This window comes from Aulonocara stuartgranti, assembly GCF_965226115.1.
Source record: "Aulonocara stuartgranti genome assembly, chromosome: 5".
Classification (NCBI taxonomy): domain Eukaryota; kingdom Metazoa; phylum Chordata; class Actinopteri; order Cichliformes; family Cichlidae; genus Aulonocara; species Aulonocara stuartgranti.
In genome coordinates, this window is record NC_138943.1 from 21,850,025 (window position 1) to 21,874,349 (window position 24,325).

At 41.3% G+C, this 24,325-nt stretch overlaps 1 long non-coding RNA gene across 1 annotated transcript; it reads left to right on the plus strand.

The window, feature by feature from the left end:
- Positions 1 to 5,352: 5,352 nt before the first annotated feature.
- Positions 5,353 to 17,797, plus strand: LOC309706568. Its single transcript, XR_014276761.1, has 3 exons — positions 5,353 to 5,636; positions 16,091 to 16,177; positions 16,901 to 17,797. It is a non-coding gene; the product is annotated as an uncharacterized lncRNA (long non-coding RNA).
- The last annotated feature ends 6,528 nt before the right edge of the window (positions 17,798 to 24,325 follow it).

Consider the following 24,325-nt stretch of genomic DNA (forward strand, 5'->3'; position numbering starts at 1 on the left):
TGTTTTTGTGTGTTTGTCACACTTAAAAGTTTCAGATCATAAAGCAAATTTAAAAACTAGACAAAGATAACAGATGTAAAAACACAAAATGTAGCTTCTAAATGAAGGTGTTTATGATTAAGGGGGGAAATTATATATAAATTATGACATAAAGTCACTGTGGTGTATCACATTTTTAGAAAGTTGAGTTCAGTTTCTCTAGCCATACCCAGGCATGATGACTGACACACCTGTTTTCAATCAAGAAATCACTTAAATAGGACCTTCATGACAAAGCGGAGTAGACCAAAAGATGCTCAAAACTCAGACATCATGCTGCAATCCAAGGAAATTCAGGAACAAATGAGAAACAAAGTAACGTCTGGAAAAGGCTTTAAAGCCATTTCTAACTGGCCGGCCACCAAAATTACCCCAAGATCATCGCAGTGACGACTCATCCAAGAGGTCACATTAGTGCAAGGTTTGATCCTGGTTGATATCAAACTCTTTGAATTTGAGCATTGCCATTGTTGGAAAAGCTTTCCATGTTCTGGTTGACTTCATGGATAATGCTCAATTAAATAATAACTGAGAAAATAAATTCACCTATAGTGCCAGTAGGTTTACAATAAATAACTGGCACAGACATCCGGACGGAGTTGTGTTAAAACACATGCAGCTCGCTGCCATTTGAAAAAGAATCCTTTGAAAAGCATCATGGTGGTGGTGTGTGGTGGGGGTGGTGGTAAAGGAGTGAAGGAGGTTCCTGTAAGACTTTCAGGATGTCCTGCCCACAGTGTACTCACTAATTTACCAGCTGTCCATCTGTAATTTCACTTAGTAATTAATAATGCCATGTATCAGTTAGAGATCAGATGTTTTGGTTTGTAGGAGGGTATGCTTAATCCAATGAAGTCTTCCCTTAACAGATAGTGCAGGCTCCCAGACAGCAAGGTTATCAGACTGGCTCTCTGCTCACTGCCACTTAATGGAGATCGCAGCAGATTGTGGCTCACAAATTCACTATTACTGTTACATTCTGCTATCTTTTCTTGTCTGTGGTATTTCTACTTTTTACAGGGAGATTTCTGGCTGACTTATAGGAAACGGCTACAGCCACTGATTATTCTGGGAACAAAGATACGAAGCCCACTGCTGGCTTGTGCATTCCAGACAGTCAAGTCTCTCGTCATCAGGTTGCTCGCAACACAGATGGTCAATGAGAAGCTGGTTTGCAATGAGATTCCATCTGATTGATTCACAAAAATCAAACCTTTAAAAAACGACCAATGCTAATACATGTAATGTTTACTCTGCTAGTAAACGCACCATCCCAAAATGTATGGTTATCACACAGAGGGCAAAGTGCTCTTCACTTAAAAGTCTTTATCACTAGTCAATCGTGGTCGAACGAGTTTGGATTGATGGCGGATCACTAGTGCTCAGTCTGCAGGTACTAATGGCATTATCTTTCTTTCCGCTCGTTCCATCTTTATCTGTCCATCCTAATCCAGTTTGAGACAATGAAACAGACCCAGAGGGGTGCAGCAGAGGACACCACCCCAAACACATTACGCCCTTAGCGACCGGAGCCTTTCTGCTTCTTCACGTGTATGTGGAGGCATTATAACATTCAAATGGGGACCTGATTGTGCCAGAGCAGCTCGAGGTTGATTCGCACCAAAATCATATCTGTCAGTAACCTTGTGCATCTTGGGACTGTATCTGTTCACCGCCTGGGAGCTGCTTGTAATGACACTTTGCAGCATCTGTCACAGAGTGATTGAATGATGGAGGCTGCATTTAAAATACTCAGGGAGACTGAATTTATACCTACTCTCAATGAAATTCGAAAGAAAAACACAGGATGCCGGAACCATGACAAAACAGAGTGAGCACACTATCACAGCCCATCTTTCTGTTTACATTTAGGGAGGTGCTTATTTTTTGCAGCACCATGGTTTGTCATTGAGTGCATGCACTGTCTTTGTTGTGCCAACAAAGCTGCTTAGATCTAGTTGGTAATCTTAGACCAGACTGCTTACGAGGCCTGGTACAGATGGGGAGAAATGGGGAACAGATGTATTAAACAATAACCTATAATCATATATCTCTGTACTGTAATAATTTTATTTAATTTGTATTCAAATACTTAAAGCTTTACCTTATACCATTAATACAAGAATGAGAGTGATAATGCAGGACAAGTTATGGTTAATCAGAAGTCATAAACTGCACAATAAACAGTGTAATTTCTGGAAATTTTACTGCCATATTAAAGCTACCCTGTTTATACATGTACAGTACTGGATAATTTAAAACAACATCCTGTGTACATGCAGGGCAATACTAAAAGCAAAACAGAAGGTTCATTTTTTTAATTGTTTCATTTACACGTAAGTGTTTGCTGTTGTGAGATATAAACATCAGAAAAATGTCACGGTCCTTTTGTGCCTCATTAATGTCTGCACTAGCAGAGATTAATACCTAAACAAACCAGACATAACAGACCCCGGATTTAGTGCTCTCATTTCTAATAGCGTCCTGTGTCGGCGCACTAGAGAGAACAGGAGAAGTGATGGGCAAAGTTGAGCTTTACATAGAGCCATACTCATCATCTCTGCTATGCTGTCCTACCATCTCAAAAATTTAAACTACTCTCCTTCCCAACTCCTCTCTCCTCTGTCTCCGTAACCAATCTTCTTGTTGAGATAAGCACTGCGAATGCTCTCCTGCTTTCTTTCTTCTATCGCAGCTTCTCGTTTAAGCTTTCCATTTCCTCTATATCTCATTCTTTCTTTAACTCTGTGTGTCCTGTTCCTGCACACCAACAGCTCCAACACCTTTTAACCCTCCAGCTCTTTCTGACCTTTGCCTTGCCAGTGGGTGCAGACAAGCAAACTCGAAAGACTGAAAGAGAGGAAGGAGTGTAAGGAGGGTGTGTGAACCAGGTCTTTGTCCGGGCTATAGACAGAGGTGTAAAAGGAGGAGGGAACATAATTTTGTCCCGACAATATGATACATCCAGAGCTGAAAGATGAAGACTTCACTTCAGATTTTGATACTGTCTAGCATAAACGAGCTGAGGATTTCATAACAGAAGTCATTACAGTTAGAGTTATTTGAAACTATCACTCATTGATTTGGGAATGTTTATGTGGTAGTCGAAACACAGCACAAAGAGCACATTAAATCTAATTTCTCAGATAGAGGTCTGAGGTTCCGCTGAAAACCTTACTGACCAAAAACTGTTATGAACATCTAGTTCTGTAGTAAAATTATGACATTACAGCCAGTGTGAGTTTTAGGTGATCAAACCACCCTCCATTACTGTGAAGTAATGTGTGTTTGATTTAGGGTAAATCTGGCATTAGAAGGTTGAGAAAAGCAGAAGGTAGACGTGTTCCAGTCGAATACCAACCCTCGGCTCTGCTTATGACAGTCACTGTCCTACTGTACAGAGCGAGGTTAAATATATGCAATAAATCGATTCAGACAGGCAGCTCATATTTGAAATAACTGATTTATTACAGCAGTAAAATACAGTTAGAGTTTGGCATCTTGTCTCCAAGATCATCACAAATATTGAATAGAACTGAATAGGTTTATTGTCACCACAGTGAATGACCAGGGTGAGGTGGGCTCGTTATGATATTATCGGCCTTTTTGAGGCATCATCATCACCTTCTTTTTTTCTTCTTCTTCATCTCTATCTCACCCTTTTACTTTAGCATCCCTGTCTGTCACATTATTCCTCTGCATGTCCTCCTCCACTACATCCATGAATTTTATCTGTGGTCTTCTTTTCCTCCTCCCTGGTAGCATCATATTCAACATGCCCAGTGTATCCACTATTTGTCCCCTGTACAAGTCAAACTTTTGTCTTGACTCTAATGCCCTCTACCATCACGCTACTCCAATAGCAAATTACTTTGTGAATATAATAATTCACCAGGACCTTGATCACTCAGAATGATTGCCCAGGGATGTGACAAGACATGACTATAAAGACTTAAGAAACCTGTTAAGATAAACAAATTTATGAAATATGAATGTTTAAAATACTAGACAGAAGTAGACAGGAAGGAGCTACAGTCATGTGAAAAAAAAGTTTTTGCAGAACTCTATGCTCTCCTGGGAAAAACTAAACAAACTCAAACTAAACTACTGCCAGTTACATAAAATCTGATGCAACATATTAACTGATCATCAGTACCTGCATAAAATTATGCTGGTTGGTTTGGAGCATTCAGGTGCATTTTAATACAATGCCATAATCTTTCCAGTACTGACAATCCCAACAAATTCACCCCCAGGTCAAACTGTGCAATACTCAGAGTGCAGAAAACCAAAGAGCTCAGACTCCACAGGTGTCAGCTATCAGGATCAGAGATGGGCAGTAACGCGTTACTTGTAATGTGTTACTGTAATCCGATTACTTTTTTCAAGTAACGAGTAAAGTAAGGGATTACTATTGCAAAAACGGTAATTAGATTACCGTTACTTTGCCGTAGGAACGCTGCGTTATGTGTTACTAAAACCGTGATTTTTTTGTGAGAATGTCTCATGACAGAGACGTAAGCGAGTGCGACGTTGGTGACAACAACTGTGTGCAGATCAACAAGGGACAATATATCTAGTGCGGGAGAGAGTATGAGCATGCAGCGTTTAAAGCGTGGAAGTACTGACCTTATTTTGAGTTTGATTCCATAAAAAGTGACAAAAACATTAATGTCCGTTGTGCGTGGGAAGAAAACTTCTTTTTACAGCGAAAAAACCCCCTAAACTTCCAAACAAGCACCGAGTGCGCTACGACGTAATGGGAAACTCACAGAGAAACTCGCGGATTCTTCCACTGACCGCCGCGGCACACCTGCACCAGGGTAAACCTCCGCCTGCCCTACTCCTGCTTTACAGGTGAAAATAGAGCAACAGGACCGCTAGTCTTTGACTTTATTTATTTTCTGCTGTGTTTTACTTGCATCTATTTGAAAGACTGAGTGTAAACACACACAAAAAATGTATTTTATGTGCTGGAATGTGTACAAAATAGGTTTAAATATTAAACAAATTTCTTCCAGTCAGAGAATGTTGCATATAATTAAATTTTTGCTTGATGCATAAAGTTAAAAGATTAAAACTAATAAAACAAGTTTTAAAAAGAGACTTTTCCATTTGATTACATTTTGTATGATGGATTATGCAGAAAAAGTAGAATTGGGCTGAAAGATCTATCGCTTTATCACCTATTCAGGTTGTAAATCGTGTTTTAAAAAAGTAACTAAGTAACTAAGTAATTAATTTCTTTTGAAAAGAAGTAATCAGTAAAGTAACTGGATTACTTTTTGGGGGAAGTAATCAGTAATTAGCAGTGTTGGGACTAACGCGTTATTAAGTAACGCGTTACAGTAACTACGTTATTATTGTGGTAACGAGCACGGTAACTAGTTATTATGCCAAAATCAGGAACGCGTTAGTCGTTACTGGGATTTAGATAGGGTCGTTACTCGTTACTTCGTGTGGTGGCTATCGCGGAGCTTCCACAGATTCAGTAACATTAGCAAGTGGTGGAGGCCAGCAGGTGGATGAAGGAAAGGGGACGCAGAAGGAAAAGAGACCCGAGGCGGCCGCCGGTCCAAGTGTGAACTGAACTTCAGGTAAGAAGTTATGACCTGCAGTCTCTCTGGGTCAGATATGAACCAAGTTTAGGTGGAGTTTATTTTCGTTATTCTGACTTTTTCCGTACTGCGTGCTAGCTAGCATGACGGAGTTTCTATACAGCTGGGTGGTGCTATGAAGTTAATGATGTTGAACTTTATTTTGTTCATAAGTTATTAGAGTTGCCAACCGTCCCGCCTGGTATTCAGAGAAAATATTACGCGTTTCTTATTGAGGTGAAAAGGAACAGTTTGTCCCGTAATTCAGCTACAATGGAAAAGGCACAAAGCTGGAGTTATTCTGTCTTTGCTGCACAGCTGCCTCTTCTTCTCTCATTCTCTCCCTCCCTCTCCCGTTTCTACTTCAATCATGAAACTGATCAATGATCAGCTGATCGGCTTTTCTCTCTTGTTTGTTTATCGCTCACTTTGCGCCAGAAAGAGGAAACCAGCCGATGCCGCGCTAAACAACAGCAGCACGTTTAAGCTTGATCAGCTGTTGTTAGAATTTATTTAATATTAATTTCTAGTATCAGCTGATGTTTGCTGGAGCCACAGCTGTAAACCTGCTGGTCATGATATGGTTTGGTTATCTGGTGAGAGGGAAACATGAAGATGAAACCAGGAGATGTCCTTACTGGATCATCAGAGCTGAACAGGTGATGGAGAAACAGGTTTACCTTTTAGGTGACATGAATGAGTTGAAGGGAAGTTATGAACTGTTTCTGAGAGACAAATAACCCCAGGATCCTTTTCTAAGTAGCTGACAGCTGGTAACTGTGCAGGGGCGGGTCTAGCAAAGTGTTGCCAGGGGGGCATGTAGGGCATTAACAGGGAGAGGGGGGCACAAAGAAATACTTTTCTTTCTTATTCTCATTTAAAATGTCTAGCTTTTAAAAAAATAATTATCTGAATCTTACAACAAACGATTGATAGATTGATGCATATATACCATCAAAACAGTGTACATCACTGTCACAACAGTGTTTATTTTCATTCAAAGGCTTTATGATTTTTGCTATAATGGTGGGCCGGTCTCTAGTCAAAATGCCCGGGCCAATTTTCTGTCCCAGTCCAGCTCTGTATGCAGCTCATCTGCAGTCTGGTGTTGCCTACATCTTCCTATTCAGAAGGCAGAATTTCCGAGTTCTGAGTACAATCGAAAGCACCACGACTGCAGTTTTTGTGTTGGATGTAAAAGGCGCACATGACGCTGTGACGTAGGCTAGAATCATGGCAGCAGTCAACGACGGTCCAGGTGTGGGATTTCTCTCGTGGAAATATGCACATTATCTTTTCCTTTCTATTGGTAGGTGGCACAGTGCACTGTGGCAAGTAAGCAAGCTAGAAGACTGGCAAAGTTATGGAAGAAACACATTAACAAGAGAATTCTGAGTAAAACCAAAGTTACTTTCCCTAGTAACTAGTTACTTTGAAAGTAACGAGTAACTTGAAGTAACTGAGTTACTTTTGAGAGAAGTAACTAGTAATGTAACTAAGTTACTATTTTACAGTAACTTACCCAACACTGGTAATTAGTTACTGATTACTTTTTTCAAGTAACTTGACCAACACTGATCAGGATAGATATTAAAGTTCACCACAACACAATTAGAAAAAGACTGATTGAGTCTGGTTTGTTTGGAAGGGTTGCCTTGAGAATGCTTGACATCATGGGTTATCTTGACAAAGGTGCATCTCAACAAACCACAGGACAGCTGAAACTATTTCCCTTGGACAGACAAGACCAAAGTTGAGATGAATGCCCATGATGCATTGTGTTTTTGGCAAAAAAACAAACAAAGCATATCAGCAAAAACACCTCATGCCAACTGTTAGCTGCGATGGTGGAAGGGTGATGTTTTGGCTTTGTTTTGCGGCCATGGGGCTCGGCACCATGACTGTGAGGACTTTTAAAAACATCATGAGTTGACCATGAACTTCACGAGTCAGATGTCAGGCCATGTGTCTGACAGATAAAGCATGGCAGAAATTGGGTCATACAACAGGACAATGAGCAAAGCAGCAAATCAACTACAAAGTGACTTCAAAGACCCAGTCAAAGTCCAGACCCTAACCCAGCTGAAATGCAAGACTTCAAGAGAGCTGTACCTAAACTCAATGAACTGAAGCGGTAAAAAATTCCTTCACAACAATATGAAAAACTGATAAAGTCGTGCAGAAAATGAAAACGTCAAGTTATTGCTGCTAAAGATGTTTCTCCAAGCTACTGAATAATGGGATGTACTTAGTTTTTCACATGATTTTAGCTCCTTTCTGTCTATTTCTGATATTCAGAATCAACTTTTTTTTTATCTTAACAGCTTTTTTTAAAACGTCTTTATGGTCTTGTGACATCTCTGGGCAGTTATTTAGAGTGATTAAGTTGCTAATGAACTGGACCACCATAATCACCAGCCAAATCTCATAAAATGTGCTTAAAACATTGCTCTTTGCCTAAATAATGTTTAAAAAGCTTCTTTTCTTCACCCTTTATGGCCTTACTTTCCATGTGCAAAGTTTCAGGACAAGCACGTTTTTAAATAGACTCCAAAAAGGATTTGTTTCTAATTGTAGTTCATTTTATTTATTTTATACTTGTAGAAATAACGGCATCTAAGCGCAAACATTCAAACACTGATACATTACAGTATTTGCTGAATTTATATTTATTACACTTGATGTGGATTGTTTGTGCTTTGGGGTTCAGCTCATTTTCAGTAGTGCACTTCACCTCGTCTCGGTTAACCACACACGATCTGGAACAAATCCTCGTCACACACACGCACACAACACTTAACACTTGACCTCTAACTCAGTGAGCAGTACCACACACTACGAGTCGCAGGCTGTTAGAGGGGGATATAAATAGTGGGAGGCAAGAAAAAGACACAGAGAGGCAAAAATGAAGGCGCGAGAGTAGAGTGCATTTCTCCAGTTTATGCCTTTAACATTCAGTCAGAGCTCTCTTTATTATCGTGCGCTATCATAATTGTGACAGTGAGTATCTGTCAAAGATTGCGCCTTCCTTTGTGTGTTCTCCATTCACATCTCCGAACTATGAGCACTTTAACTCTTACAGAAGTTCTGAATCAGATCAGAAGTTGACATTAGAGTATTAGAAGGAAAGATGATAGCTTCTTTCTTTTCCTTGCACCCTCATTCGTGCTCTGTCTTTGTCACTCGTCCTTCCAACTCTATTCACCAAGCTGCGACCTCTGTGCTCTTTGCTGTGTGACACAGGAGTAACAAGTTGTCAATACAAATGAACTGAGATGAGGAGGCGGGGGGGGCGAGAAAAGCAATTACAATCTCCCTTAATCCCCAGCAGTTCCAAAAGTCAAAGATTTAGCCTGTCTCTGCTCACCTCGCCTCTTCAATGTGCGCGTGTGTGCTGGTCCTAATCAGGATATAGTGAACAAGGATCAAGTCTCTCTTTCACTGATCAGGATAACTTGTCTAATTAATCCAATCTCTCGCTCTTGAATCTCCATTCAACCTGAAGGTGAGAGAGATGAATCTGTGAAAACCCCAGTTCTTTTAAAAAGGGGACAAAACACGTACAGAGTGATTCGACTGATGAGAGACAGCGGCTGTGAGCAGATGTGGGGAGTGACAGGATGAGAGAGCAGAGGCGGTGGGAGGCAGGTCTCGATTAGTTTCTTACCTATTCGCCACCTCCTTCAGAGGAATTAGACGGGGGGGACGAGGAAAAGGGCTGATAGTTTTAACAGTGTGAAAGGAGCCCTGATAAGGAGCAGAGAGAGAGGCCGGGCATGGAGAGGATCGAGATGGGAGGGAGAAGTTAATTACCTGAGCAGAGGGCATGGAGGGAGAGGTGATTGGAATGAGGGAGGAGAGATATCTCACATGGTTACCCTCCAAACTCCTCGATGCATACTGAAACAGATTTAAGGGGGAGGAGTGGGAAGACAGGGTTGTTTAAGTGGTCTCGTGGTCCCTTCAAGACCACAGACAACACTGGAATATTAAATGGGGAATCAAACAGAGGACTGCCTCCGTTTGATCAAAGACTGGGAGTCTTTAGGCTCCCACAGAGCCACAGGCCTGCAGCAGTAAAACCCATGAGGGTATGTTCAGAATAAAGGTTGCTAAAGTTTACTAAGAGGCCAAATAGTTGCACTTCATGCCCTTGCAAATATAAAGAATATTAGTGGCAAATGTTGTTGTGGGCATATCAACTTTAATATAAATAGTGTGATCTCTTAAAGAGCATGCCTGGAAGAACAAAAGAGTTTCACAAGACTCAGAGAGGAATGCAGGGATGGGGAGAATTAAAGGATATGAGAGGAAAAAGGAAAAGCAAAGTCCCATTAATAGAGCCAACTTCAGAGCCAAATTACAGAGGCGCCGCAGAGATAGTGATCAGAGCCCAGCCGTGCACCCTGGGTCTGTTAACGCAGCACTCAGTGCATTTACATCACGATCATTACCGCCCTTATCATCACCATCATTCAAAGCTACACATGAAGGCATATAAAAGCTGTAATGGACTGCATTAGTTCACATTGTGAGAGGTAAGCTCATGGTCGGGTCTAAAGTCGCACTGCAAAATGGGGAATACAAAAAAAAAAAGAGAGTCAACATTTTGGAACCACCATTCCTTTCAAAAGGAGGAAGTGCTACAGTCGAGGCCCTTTTGTGATTGGTCCCCGCAGACCAGCCCTGCGGCTCATTCGCTGGCTGGACGGTAATTTTGTTAAGGGCACGGGTTGCTTCCTGTGCTGGCTAAACATATCTGTGTAAATGAGGTTTGGGATGCCTAAGGGGAGCGGTGCCGGGGAGGGAACGAGGGGGGGGGGGGTCCGAGTAATGGAGACAGTTGAACAGAACACCATGGGGAGACAGCGGGGGGAGGTGGGGGAGGGAGGTAAGGAGGGACAGGGACGTGGAATGAGGAAACGATGCCGAGGTAATGGCGGTTAAATGAAGTGGAGATAGAGGGAGAAATACAGCTGCATCAAACTTGCATTAGCTTAGATTAACGGCCCTGGTTTGAGTCACTGCTCTAATATTTCCCGACGTCAAACAAAGTTGACCCGGTGAGCTGAGAGCTGTGTTCTTGCTGACCTCCTAGGTCACCACCAGTCTAATGTCTCACCCAGCAGAAGAAAAACAAACATGCCGCGGTCCTCAACAGATTTAAAGGTTTTGGAGGGTTTTTGTTACCTTAACCTTAAAAGCGCTCTTTGAATTGTTTAATTATCTTCAGCGTTTTGGTTTGAAGAACCACTTTCTGCCTCCTAAATTGCAATCTTTCACACAGTGCAGCTCAGGGAAATCTAAATTGTCCTCACAAGTTAAAATGAGACTAAAGAAAGCTTATTTTATGACACACCGGGAATAAGAGACACTAAGCTGTTTTATGTTAGCTAATAAAAACTGATAAGATAACATAGCCTGCTTAAGTATGGATGTCAGGGGCAACTCTACCCTGTGGTCCACTCCAAATCCAATTACAGCCAAACAGTGACAGTCAGCAGCCTAGAAGCCAGGTACCTTCCACTCCCCTGTCCCCTGAGGCTGGCACACCCCTCTCTCCATCCCATCCATTCCTCCCTGGCTCCACTCGGCCCTCTCAGGCCCATAATTGGATTGGTCAACAGTTAACTATATTATGGCCAAGCAGTTAGGTACTTGATATTTCTAAGTTGTTGGCAGTAATTTGCCCCTATTAGCAGCTTTTACTGTGAGTAAGAGTCACTGCGCAAACAATCAACTAAGTAGGGTTTCAGTATCCAGTTTGTTTGTGTGCATGTTCATGTACATAAAGGGGTGTTTGTTTCCAAGGAAGATTCAATTTGAGGAGTCAAATCTAATCAGAGGACACAGAAGTCTTGCAGGACAGTGCTGAAGATGGTGTCAAAGGTGGCCTGAATGGCTCTGGTTCCCCCCCTGAAGTGATCCAATAATAGAGACCAAGAGGTTGTCAGATGCCGCACTGTACTAAAGGAAGAGCGAGGAAGGAGACAAGGCTGCAGATATGTTCTATTTGAATACACTGTGTACTATATGTATCTCTACATGTAGGAAAATGAAAATCAAATCATAATGCAAATGTACTCCAAGGATGCTTCAATGCAAAATTACAATCTGTAATGTCTGACAGAGACTGGCTGTCTTTGTCACTGCAGTTCATAGTTAGAGGAGCTGCTTCAGATGCTTCAAGTTCTTGAGGTAAACTTCGTCCCAAACTTTGTCAGTGTGACTGTTGAGACACGTCACACTGACAAGATTAAAAACAAAGAAAAGTAAAAAAAAAAAAACAACAACCCCAAAACAACTTGAATTGTATGATTTTTCATTAACTGTATTTTTCATTTTCTTTAAAACATGTAGTTAAACTACAGGCGGATGTCTGCGAGCAAGTTATGACCAATGCTGTGGAGGTCGACCAACGTGTGACTGTTCTTGAGTGTCAGCCTGAGGTACCGGCTGAGCCTGTTATGCTGAATGCTCAGGGGTCGGGGACCGCTTCCCACTTTCCCCTGGGGAAACACGCAGAGGAGCGGTGGGGGAATCGAAGTAAAGGCGGCCCGCGCGGAAGGCAGGGAGCCGGAGCTTTGGCTGCTTCAAGGACTGGGACAACAAGCACAGTGTCAGCGTTTTGTCCGGAGATGTTGCTATGTGGTCAAGATCGGGCTCCGACGACAGCCCGAGGCCGTAATATGGAAACTACAGCAACAACGGAGGATCCCGTTGAGACAGTGCTTTCTACATGCTCTCCACAATGGAGTAAAGTTGTGAAAAATGGCAAGCCTCGTCTCAAGCTGGAGAAGGTTAATTCAGGTTCAGGAATGCATGCTGCTACCACTGGACACAATAAGAGGCCTGGACCTGTATCGATTATCGGCACTGGAGCTGTGAGTACAATCAGAACTGTGAAAACTAAATTGGTGAGCGTGTTTGCCACTAAATTTGCCCTGGATGTAGATGCAGAAACTCTTGCTCTGTATTTGAGAGAGAAACTTAAAAGAGATGTGACCTGTCAAAAAATTGCTAGTAAACGTAGCAGGTTCAGCTCTTTCAAGGTTACTGCTGAATGTAATGATGTGGGTGAAATGTACAATCCTGAACTCTGGCCTGAAGGGGCTCTGGTCCGGCGTTTTTATGAACCTCGTAAGCCCGGTACGGTGGTGCCAAGCTCAGTGGATCCAGCAGGGGAGATAACTGCGCCTTTTGGTACCAACGTATCAACATGAAGATGTCTATTCGGGTATTATCTTACAACTGTCGTGGTCTACGTTTGGGACAGAGTGCAGGGGACAAAGCTCGACGGATTGTTGTGGACAGTCTGCTTGCAGAATGTGACATTTTATGCTTGCAGGAGACATGGTTGTCCAAACAGGACCTGGGAAAACTTAACTGTCTAAATGCAAGTTTTTTGGGAGTGGGGGAATCAACAACTGATCTCAGCACAGCTATAGTCAGAGGCAGAATACCTGGAGGGGTTGCTGTGCTTTGGGACAAAAAAATAGACCCTGTGATAAAGCCCATTAGACTGGATGTAGACTGGTGTATTGGTATACAATATACACAGAACAATAGTAGTTTTATCATTCTTAATATTTATACTCCCTATGAATCTTGTCAAAATGAGCAAGAATACCTCAGTAGGCTGGCTTTTATTAATGCATTTATTCAAGACAATGATACTTACAGCATATATGTTTTGGGTGATTTTAATGCTGATCTCACAGACAGCAGTTCTCAGTTTGCTGACCACTTAACTCATTTTTGTCAAGTTAATAATCTTATCTTGTCTACCAAAGTGTTACTGCCTGCAGATAGCTATACATACATAAGTGAAGCCTGGCATAGTACATCATGGCTGGACCACTGTATCTGTACAGCTGATGGACATGCAGCTTTAGCAAACATGACTATTAGGTATGAGGTAACTGTGTCAGATCATATACCTTTTGGTTTTACTGTGAATGTGGAACAAATGCCAGCAACAACTGGAAACAATATTGCTAATATTGCTACCAGTGTAAAATTAGACTGGTCAGCTTGTAGTGAAGATGATTTCTTAGCTTATCATAGTAATACCGATATACATCTGAACAACATTTCTTTGCCGAAAGAAGCTATTTTGTGCAAGGATGTCAACTGTAAGAATGCTGTGCATAAACATTTACTCTGCTCCATGTATGATGATATAGTGACTGCTCTGCATGAAAGTGGTACACTGCTTGATAAACAATATAAGCATAAGAAACCTAACATCAGACCTGGCTGGAAAGAACATGTATCCATGTACCATGATGAAGCTCGCATAGCTTATAAATGTTGGGCCATGGCTGGAAGACCTAAACAAGGCCCAGAATTTGAACAGAAAAAATGTGCGAATGCCAGATATAAGTACGCTGTTCGCTTTATAACTAAAAATGAGCAAATGCTGAGAGCAGATTCTTTGGCCAGGAAAATGTTGTGTAATAATATGGCAGATTTTTGGAAAGAGGTGAAAGCTCTTAATAACTGTAAACCATCTCTACCATCAACTGTTGAAGGTGTTTCTGGGGCAGATAACATTGCAGCATTATGGAGACAGCATTACAGTGCGTTGTTTAACTGTATAAAAAGTGATCCATATGAGGACAATCTTGACATGAGTAATGACACAATAAGTGTAAGGACACATGAAGTATATGAAGCCATTCATAGGTTGTCTGATAATAAATCCTCTGGTTTGGATCACATCACTGCAGAACATTTAAAACATGCTAGTTTAAGGCTAGCTCCTCTTTTAGCACTCTGTTTCACTGGGTTTATGATTCATGGCATATTACCAGACTCAATGCTGTGTATTTTACTGGTACCAGTTATGAAAGACAAAGCTGCAAAAGTGAGCTGTTTGGATAATTACAGGCCGATTGCACTAGCCAGTATTTTATCTAAGGTGTTAGAAAGAATCCTGTTTGATAGAGTTAGTGTGTTCATCTCTTCTCTGGATAATCAGTTTGGCTTTAAACCAAAGCACGGCACTGACATGTGCATATATGCACTCAAGGAAATAGTCAGGTTGTATAGGGCTAAAAATTCATCTGTCCTCATGTGTTTCATTGATGCCTCTAAGGCTTTTGATCGAGTGAACCACAGAAAACTTTTTGATAAATTGAAGACACGGGGAGTTCCTCAATACATCGTGAGGATTCTCGCTTACTGGTACGCTCATCAGAACATGCAGGTTAAATGGGGAAGCAGTATTTCTGCCCCCTTTGGTGTCAGCAATGGTGTCAGACAGGGTGGGATTTTGTCTCCAATTTTATTTAATTTATATGTCGATGATTTGTCCATACAGCTGAGAGCCTGTAACACTGGGTGTATATTAGGTGAAGCACTGATAAATCATCTTATGTATGCAGATGACCTGGTTGTTTTTAGTCCAAGCAGTGCTGGGTTACAGGATCTTCTTAATGTCTGTACTGAATATGGTGTGCAATATGACATTGAGTACAATGCTGCTAAAAGTGCTGTTTTGATATGTAGAACCAAGCAGGATAAACAGCTAAATTTCCCTTTGTTTAAACTGGCACAAAAAACTCTTGAAGTTCATAAAAAGGTGAAATACCTCGGTCACTTTATTACTGAGCAAATGAATGATGATGATGACATATACAGACAACGATGTAAGCTCTATGTGCAGGCAAATACTATTGCACGCAAATTCAGCTTTTGTTCACTTCCAGTTAAAGTGGCTTTGTTTAAAGCGTATTGCACACCGCTATATACTGCCCCCTTGTGGTCATCCTACAAACAATGTAGCATGCAGAAGCTGCATGTTGCATATAATGATGCGATGAGAATCCTTTGCAGTATACCTAGAAGTGGTAGTGCCAGTCAGATGTTTGTAGCTGTGGGTGTCTGGACTTTTAAAGCACTTTTAAGAAAGTTAATGTTCAGTTTTAGAGAACGACTGGATGGTTCGAGTAACAGTATAATTTTAGCACTTACAGATCCGACAGTGAGTGGTTCCCGTTACTCATCCAGTCTCAGAAAGCACTGGTTAAAGTGTTTGTGTATTTATTGATTTATTTTAAGTAATTGTGTTTTATGTATATTATGGTTTTATATTTTTACAAATGCTTTATATACTTATTTATATACATATATATATTTAATGGTATACCTTGTGTTGTGTGTGTGTGTGTGGGGGGGGGGGGGGGGGGGGGGAGTTGTGTGTGTGTGTGTGTGTTTCTTGTCTTGTTTTTATGGACATGTAGTCTGCCAATAAAGATTGAATTGAATTGAATTGAATTGTTTCATTTTTTATCCAACCAGTGTGTGAATGTGTGTGTGAATGTGTGGATGACTGAATGTAGTGCAAAGCGCTTTGGGGTCTTTAGGGACTAAGTAAAGCGCTATACAAATACAGGCCATTTATACCATTTACCATTCTCTTCTACTCTTATCACTTTTATTTTTCACAGCCACTTATCCAGTTCAGGATTGCCGGGGCTGGAATAGAAGTCCATACCAGCTGTCGTAGGATGAGAGATGAGGTGCACCCAGGACAGGTCAGTGAAAGTTGTCAGTGAAAGTGTATTAAATAACTCTGTGGTGTTTCACTTGCAAAATTTTTCCATGGAAAAAGACAAGGCAGACCAATTCCATCCTAAAAAAAATGTCAAAAGCTTGACACAACAGGCGGTTTAGTGAAAAGCTATAAATGAAAAATAGCTGCTATTATTCTATAATTTTTTGTCTGTGCTTAGTTATTTGCAGTGCCTGTAGACATGTAAAAAACAGAATCTTCAATTTTTCTCATTGTTTTGATATAAAAAAAAGACGAAGTGATTTTTTCACATTAATTAAAAGGAAAATAAGATTTGTGTTGATATAAAACAAAAAACAAACAAATAAATCAAAACATTGAAATTAATTATAACTCTGTAATACTAATTGCACAAATATTTTCTTAAACTGGACACACGAACACCGATGCAGCTGGTGTAATGTTTTCAAAGCAGGCTTGCTTTGAAAACTTGCATACATGTGAGCCACTTCACAGGATTTTGCTTACTGGGAAGCTTAATTGAATGGAGCAATCATTGCTATTATTCACACCTGCATTTTTAATAAATGTACCTCACACTGGGATCCATAGTGTTGGTATATCTAAAAAGAAAAGGCCACTTTTTCAACAAGCATATGATAGCTAACACCTGGGTGCTAACTTAATGTTTTTGTTGTTATTGCAAGTGAATATAAATAATTTGCTCTTACTTTGTATTTGGCAGCATGAGGAGCCCAAGGGAGCCCCAGGTTTCTACAGGAGCAATAATCTAACTGATGATAACAAGCTGAATGAAGGGAAGAGGGTGGTAGGATGATTGGGGGGGCGCTGACAGCAAAGGGTTTTCTCAGTTTTATCCAGCGCTACTTGAAACAGGTTATTTCTCCAGTTTGTATCTGTCTGGCTCCATGCTGGGGTAGATTAGATGAACCAGAGTTTTGAACGAGGGGTCTGGTTTTACCTGAAACATCTTGGCAGTCCTTCTGCGGGAGAACGGGAACGTCTGCCTGTATGTGGTGACAGTGGAGTCCAAACAAAAATCAGATCTGATGGTAGAAGAAAATTGCCAAGAGAAGAAAACATAAAAGGAGATGCCCGCACTCCCGTTCTTATTACATTTTTGTGCCTGACTGCGCAGGCAGAAAACAGGAGAGCAGTTTGCTGACATTTATTTTTCAGATACAGACTGAGGGAGAGAGGTGTAGCGGAGAAGGACGAACTAGCAGAGGGAGAAAAAGTAAGTTAACGGTTGGTGGGTGGGTGGGGGGTGCAGTTGTGTCTGAGTGTGTCTGTTTGTGAGGTGGACCTCGCCACCTGTCGGAGCCCACATTCCTGTGCATTCCTGGGATCCCACAGACAAAGCGTGGTGAGAGGGCCAGGAACTGACCTCGGCTCTGCCTGTCAACAGCAGATCTCTCTGATAGAGATTTCAAGGACCCATGCACATATATGCCAGATCCAAGAGGACACAAGAGAAACACTTTTATGACCAGGTGCATGTATGTGCACACAACACAAGACACGTGAAGAAATGGCAGCTTAGCTCACAGTGTATTTATTTGTTTATTTACTGAAATAATCACAGATATTACAGGAAAAGTTCAACATTTTACTCTTTTTAAGAAAGTGAGATGAAACCATTGAACCCACTCTGATGCATGTATGACATGTCGCAGCAGTGAGTTAGCTTATTTTATGCTACAGTCATTCTAGGGGAATAATGTTTCAACCAAAATTATTATTTTACAACCCCATGCAATGAATTTGCGATCTTGTTACCTTTGAAATCGCTGCTTGCTGTCAGTTGTCATCTTCAGAGTGACTTTCTGACCAGTGACAATCTGGTTGTGGTAGTATGGTTGTTAACTGTGATAAATCAGCAAAAATTGTAAATCTGTTGCCATCTGTTGCAAATCTACTGCTGTTTGCATACACAAAAATGAAATCCAGCCAGAACCTTGTATGTTTGAAACAGAAATTCACAAATTCTTCCACTAATAGTGATATAGCTGCTGCATGACTGCAATCTAACTACAAAATGACAAAGGTGGTCAATGACCTTGATTGTTACATCACCAGAATACAACCATTTGGTAACCACTTGAGTCCAGTGCAAAGTGACATGTCAGAGACGGGTTATTGGTGCAGACTGACTCAGATGGATCGCAGGATATAGAAGAGCACACAGAGTGCATAACACCCCCTGAAGGGAAAAACGTTCATGCTTTATGATCCAGTGGAAACAAAAGCTTCTCCTTAAGTCATGTGATCCTGGCCTTTGACCTATGATCTTGAAGCATTAAATACTAAAATGGTGTATTGTTGATATCTTTACCAACATTATTAGAGCAGAACTGGCTGAAATATTTGTCTTCTAAAAGCTGCAAAAACGTGAAATTTGAAGATATATTGATAAAGTGTGTGATTTTGCAAAACTTTATGGCATCATTGTGACATTGTAGGAAAAAAGTAAGTTGTCGTACAGCTCTCTCCATGCCCTTTCGTATGATATATTACTTGATATGTTTTTTTGATTTTTTTTTTCAAGTTCAACTTTGGGCACCAATAATCAAGGTCAAGATCAACTGCTCAGCCAAGTACTCGTGTACCCCAAGGGCTAGTATACTGTTACATACTATGGGGTAATATACTTATCGTAATATATGTTTCTACTGATCTTCACATTTGGTGTGACCTTGACCCGATTTTATCCTAAATTAAATAAGATGAAGTTGTTATTGGTATCTACAATCGCACAAAATTTCCAAATGATATCGTGAAAACTGTGGATGCTGGGCTGCTAACAAACAGACAGACAGACAAACAAACAACAGGAACAGGAATTACATGCTCCCTCCCTTCAGGGGAAGAAGGCAATTATTTGCAGACTTTCAACAGTCTGTCTGAGAATAATTGCAGGGAGTCCAAGTCAGATCGTGACTGCTTCAAGACAGGCTGCCTCCCATCAGGCAGTAACTGCAACTACCAGCAACTAGTCCCCAACAAACGATACACAAAATTCACGGTTCGGTTCGGTTCGATACTTTGGTGTCACGGTTCGATATTTTTTCCATACAAAAAAAATGTTCATGCCTTTTTAATTTGTCATTTATTAAAATTATAAATATATATTTTAACTCAAAAGTACAGTTTTTAAATTTAACCCTAACCCTTGTGCGTGTTTTTTATTTTGACAGCAAATGCGCACCTGCGGACCACTTATGTGCAGCCCTGGTTATTTAGCTCGTCATATTGCAGCCACAGAAATTCTTTTGTCCAAGAAACCATAAAGCTGCACTTTCTTTTTGCCTTATAGTCTGATTTGTCATAACTTCTCCGTTTTGTGGTAAGCTTTTCTTTGGCTGTCACTTCTTCACCCTGACCTGTCTTATTTGGCTCAGCAGAACTAAAATATATATCTGTCTGTGAAGGTCATCGTAGTCAAATATATATCCTGCTGCTTTTACACACGGACTCACATAAGCTCAGCGATTCTCTGCGCGATCAACCTCTCACATGTTTAAGCTTGCTGCGGGAGATTTCACTTGTCATGTTTGCATAGTAAGCTACCAATTAATAAGACGATGTCAGAGGAATTGGTGCCCAAATTATCATCACTCACAGATCAGTGCTGTCATTGCAAAGTGAAAGCAAAAAAACAAGCGCAAATTCAAACGCGATTTCAATATGTCACATATTGACAGTGGCTCACCGATGCCAATGACATAATTACCCAGCTACATTTCTGAAAGAATGCAAAAGCATTGACATATATTTTTCCTACAATAGCCCGACGGGCAGGGCAGAGATAGATTTTGGTAGCCCGACTGAAAAGATCGCTAGCCCCGGGATGTCGGGCTAGTGATATTGCGAGCCCTGTATCTGATTGAGGAATCACTCATCTTTGGAAAAGAGAGTTTATTACAGAGAAATGGCTCTTTCCAAAATAAAAGCTATACTATCCGCTTCTTCTGGGCTATATTCTCAGCAGCATATTAAACATATAAGGAGAATCATGTGCTAACAGCTGTCTAAATGACTCGGCTAAAGTTAGTAGCATGCTTGCTTGTTTTTTTTCTGCTTCCACTTGTCTTTGCACTAGGATGATGTCGGCGTAAATGTGCAGTCATATTCGTTGTGTTCCCACTAGTGCTTTCAGGTTAATCTCGTTGAAATGACCTTAACGCCACAACACGGCAAATCTCCGTTAACGAGCTACCGCCGATCACCCCGTGCATGGGGCTAGACGGCCAACACGTTAACGAGCTAACTGCGCTAACACACTAGTTCCCACCCATGTAATTGAGCATTGCATGGCACATCCAACATACTGTTTTACTTTAGTGCATGACTCGCTTACCTTCAGGGTCATACGTCACATGAAAACCAAAATAATTCCAAATGCCAGATCTGAATGAGGGTGGGGGAGGTCCATGTTGCAAGGAGAGCTTAACTTCTGTCTCGCTAGCTTGCCCTGCGCTCTTCCTTCTGACGATGCTGTCTGTGTTGAGCGCTCAGTGAATCTGCATTCGACTACTCCGCCTAGGCTGCACTGTCGAGCCTAGGCGGAGTAGTCGAACGCAGATTCACTGAGCTTCAACACAGACAGCATCGTCAGAAGGAAAGTTGATAAAATAAATTAAAAATTTTGTATTGTTCAATACATATGCGTACCGAACCGAAAGCACTGTATCGAACGGTTCAATATCGATACGAATATCGTTGCACCCCTAATACATATACATATATATATATATTTAAAAAAAACAAATAAATAATCTTAATACTGAACTCATGTTTTAAATCAATCTTTTAGCATTATATGTTCATTCTCCTAAATATCTAAATATCTTTGTGTTGTAAGAAACTGGTGCTTGTCCCAACTTTGAAAAATGAAATAAACAAGAAGTTTCTCCTAATGGGAAAATAAAAATGCTGTAAAGCAATAACCCGCTAAAGTTAACTGCTACTATCAGTGCAGACTAAATAAGATTATAATAGGCGAGTGAATCAATAACAAAAAGGTCTGGTATGTTTGCCAAGGGATATATATTACTGTGAGATGGCCAATTCACAAATCCACCGGTGAATGTCAAAGGTAACTGTGGTCAGAGATGGTTGTATTTTTAGATTCTGCACAGTATATTCAAATCAGAGAACCAGGAAATAAAGCCACAACAGGCTGCAGCTCATCATAGATGGAGAATGTCCTGAGGCTATCTATCATATTGCTCTGTGTCCACCTCAGCTTCATACCAGCATGAGCTCTGAGCAGTGTAGCATTTCAGCTGTTAACAGAGCAGAGGGATGGCAGCGAGTGGTGGGGCCGGACGACTGCAGCAGCTTATGAATGGAGCTCATTCTCCCCGAGAGGACTTCAAACAGGCCCACATCAATCAGCCAAGCGAAGCACCGGTGGCTGAGCAATGCCCGCCAGCCGTCAGCCCAGAGGTTTCAGATGCACCGAGCTTGCCCTCTCACACGACAGACTGACTGACACACTGACCAGGAGTGGGCCAAGTGAACTACAGTCACACATAAATGCAGAGGAGACTCCAGCACACACACAACTCTATCCAAAGCTCCTCTGGGATCAGTTCAAAAACACTAAAGATGGCTCCTGCAGATACAGCCTTTGCAGAATTCTTTTTCTTTCAAAAATCATTCAGACACTTATGCTTATATTAGACAATTATGCAACCCCCCCCCCCCCCCAAAATACAAACAAACAAACAAAAAAACATAAACACCAAACCCCAAAACACAAACATCTGGCTCCTGTACATAACTCCAATGGGCTACACACACCTTCATTCCCTTGCTTTTTACTTTGTTAATAAAGGGCACATTAAGTATGCACTTAATGCATCTGGGCTGTACAGTAGCACTAAATGTTCTGAGGTCAGAATCATTCAGTATGAACATAAATTGTAGCATACTCACAAGATTGTTGTCCATAATTTTAAAATTACCGTCATTCAATCCTTCAATGTTGTAAATATTATAGTTTCCTTTTTAACGCATTCATGATATAAAGGACTTACATGTATATGTATAAACAAGGTTTTTTTTTTAAATTTTCATTTGCTTTACCAACAGCCTCCTCGCTCCTTCATCTTTTCAGAAGTGGTTACAGTGGGCCTGAGTTACTATTGCCAAAAGTAATATGTTGCTTCTTACATATCTGTACTTACACAGGATTAACTATGGGTCCTGCTGTGCTATTTTAAAGTGTAAGACATAAAATCTTCTTCCAACATGTTAAGTGGTATATAGCCATATAACCATATATAACCATGGGTCATGTCCTGCTGAAGATTTAGTTGGTTTTTTGTTGTTGTTGTTGTTGTTGTTGTTTTAAATGCTTTATGAGTAAATTAAAATTCTTAATGCATTTAACACTTGCATGATTTTTTTAAGTTTAAAGACTAAGTCATTTAACAGTTTTTAAATCGGTTGTTGCACCACTTGCTTGTTATGTAACAAATTTTATGACATGGAGGCTGAAAGCAATATAAGATCTGCTAACAGTAAAAACATATTAATTCCTGAGCTCTCCTGACACATTTATCCTTTTCTTCTCACTATCTGCCTTTATGTTTATTTGTCTGTCTATCGTGCAACAGGCCAAAGGTAACAATGCCTCCTTGTCTGTTCTATGGAAAACAATGCAACAAGTTCCTTAGCCTCGGGGTCGCAACCAGTCAACAACCTATATAGTCACATGAAAAAGCAGACAGACGCTGTACTGTACACAGAGAGCTCAGGACGTGCATCCTGCTCACCAGTATTCTGCCCATCTCAGGCTGGCATCTTCTTTGAGGCTGAGCTGGCACAAGAGAAGGACTTCTCCTTGGGCTCGTCTTTGTGTTTGCGCTACAATTACATGCTCTCTCTCATCCACCCTGCCTGCCCTTTGACCTCTGAGTGAGGGTCAATATGTAAGATGCCCCTTCCAGGATACACAATGGGCCTCCATTCACAAGCTGGTAGTGGACAGAGAGAATGAGAAGAAGAAGAAAAGGAGCGTTCTCTCAGTCTCAGATACCACTATCTCTCCATCATTTCCCCTCATGTGTCGAAGCAGAGCTGGCTGCACAGCCTCTGCTCACATCCTCCTACAGCTCCTAGACCCCCTGTCTGCCGCCCTTCTCTAAAACAAACCCTCTCAGCTCACATCCTTGCTCCACAAGACCCTGTTGACCACTGAGCTGACGAATGCCAGAGAATGGTGGGAACAACCTGCCCCTTTGAACACCCAGACAAACGACATCACTGATCTCGCAACAGCAAAACACAGACTCCATATTTTCCTCCATACCAGCTGATTCTAAAGCATCCATGTGTCACCTGCTATCCTGCGTAAATTCAGTCTAATGCTACTATCACAGTCAGAATGGGGGCTGATGGAGGGGTTGGGGAGTAGACTGTGGACCCTAAAGGCTGAGGAGGGGTGGCTCAGGAGGGGTGGAGGGGCGTCTGAGAAGAGGGTAGTGGAGGATGGCAGTAGAAGGTGGTGGTGGTGGGTGCGCAGGGCTGGTGTTGATGGGTGGGCAGGGAGGCAGTGAGGATTTAAATGGAGATTGACGCCCCAGGGGTAACCTGGCAACAGGCAGGAGCTGCTGTCAGATTAGGATCTGAAAGAGAGAGATAACCACTTTACTGCCCCCTGGACTGAGGAGAGCTGGAGGGCTGTAGTGTGTGTGTGTGTTTAACCCATAGTGTTAAACACACACACACATACACACAAGCAGCTGCAGAGCTGTCTCTCTGGTTAAAATGCCACACAGCAAAGGAAATCCATCCATAATTGACTGCTTCACTTCAATCCCCAAGATATAATGCAAGGAGAAAACAATACAGACTTGCACAGAAATATCAGCAGGAAAGCACAAACAAAATTTTTGTTTTCGGATGTATGCTGACTGTGTTTTTGGTTCTGAGTTTGAAAATAAGAACAATAAAATAAAGCCTGTCAAGAATTTTAATTGGGTAGACAACAGACCACCAGCAGCTTGTATTTACCTGACAATAGTCTGTCAGCATTATTTCTAACATCCTAACAGCAGCAAAGACAAACATCAATCTCTTTACAAGACGTGACAAGGGAAAGGTAAGTGACCTGGTGGAAACAAAACAGCTTCTGGAT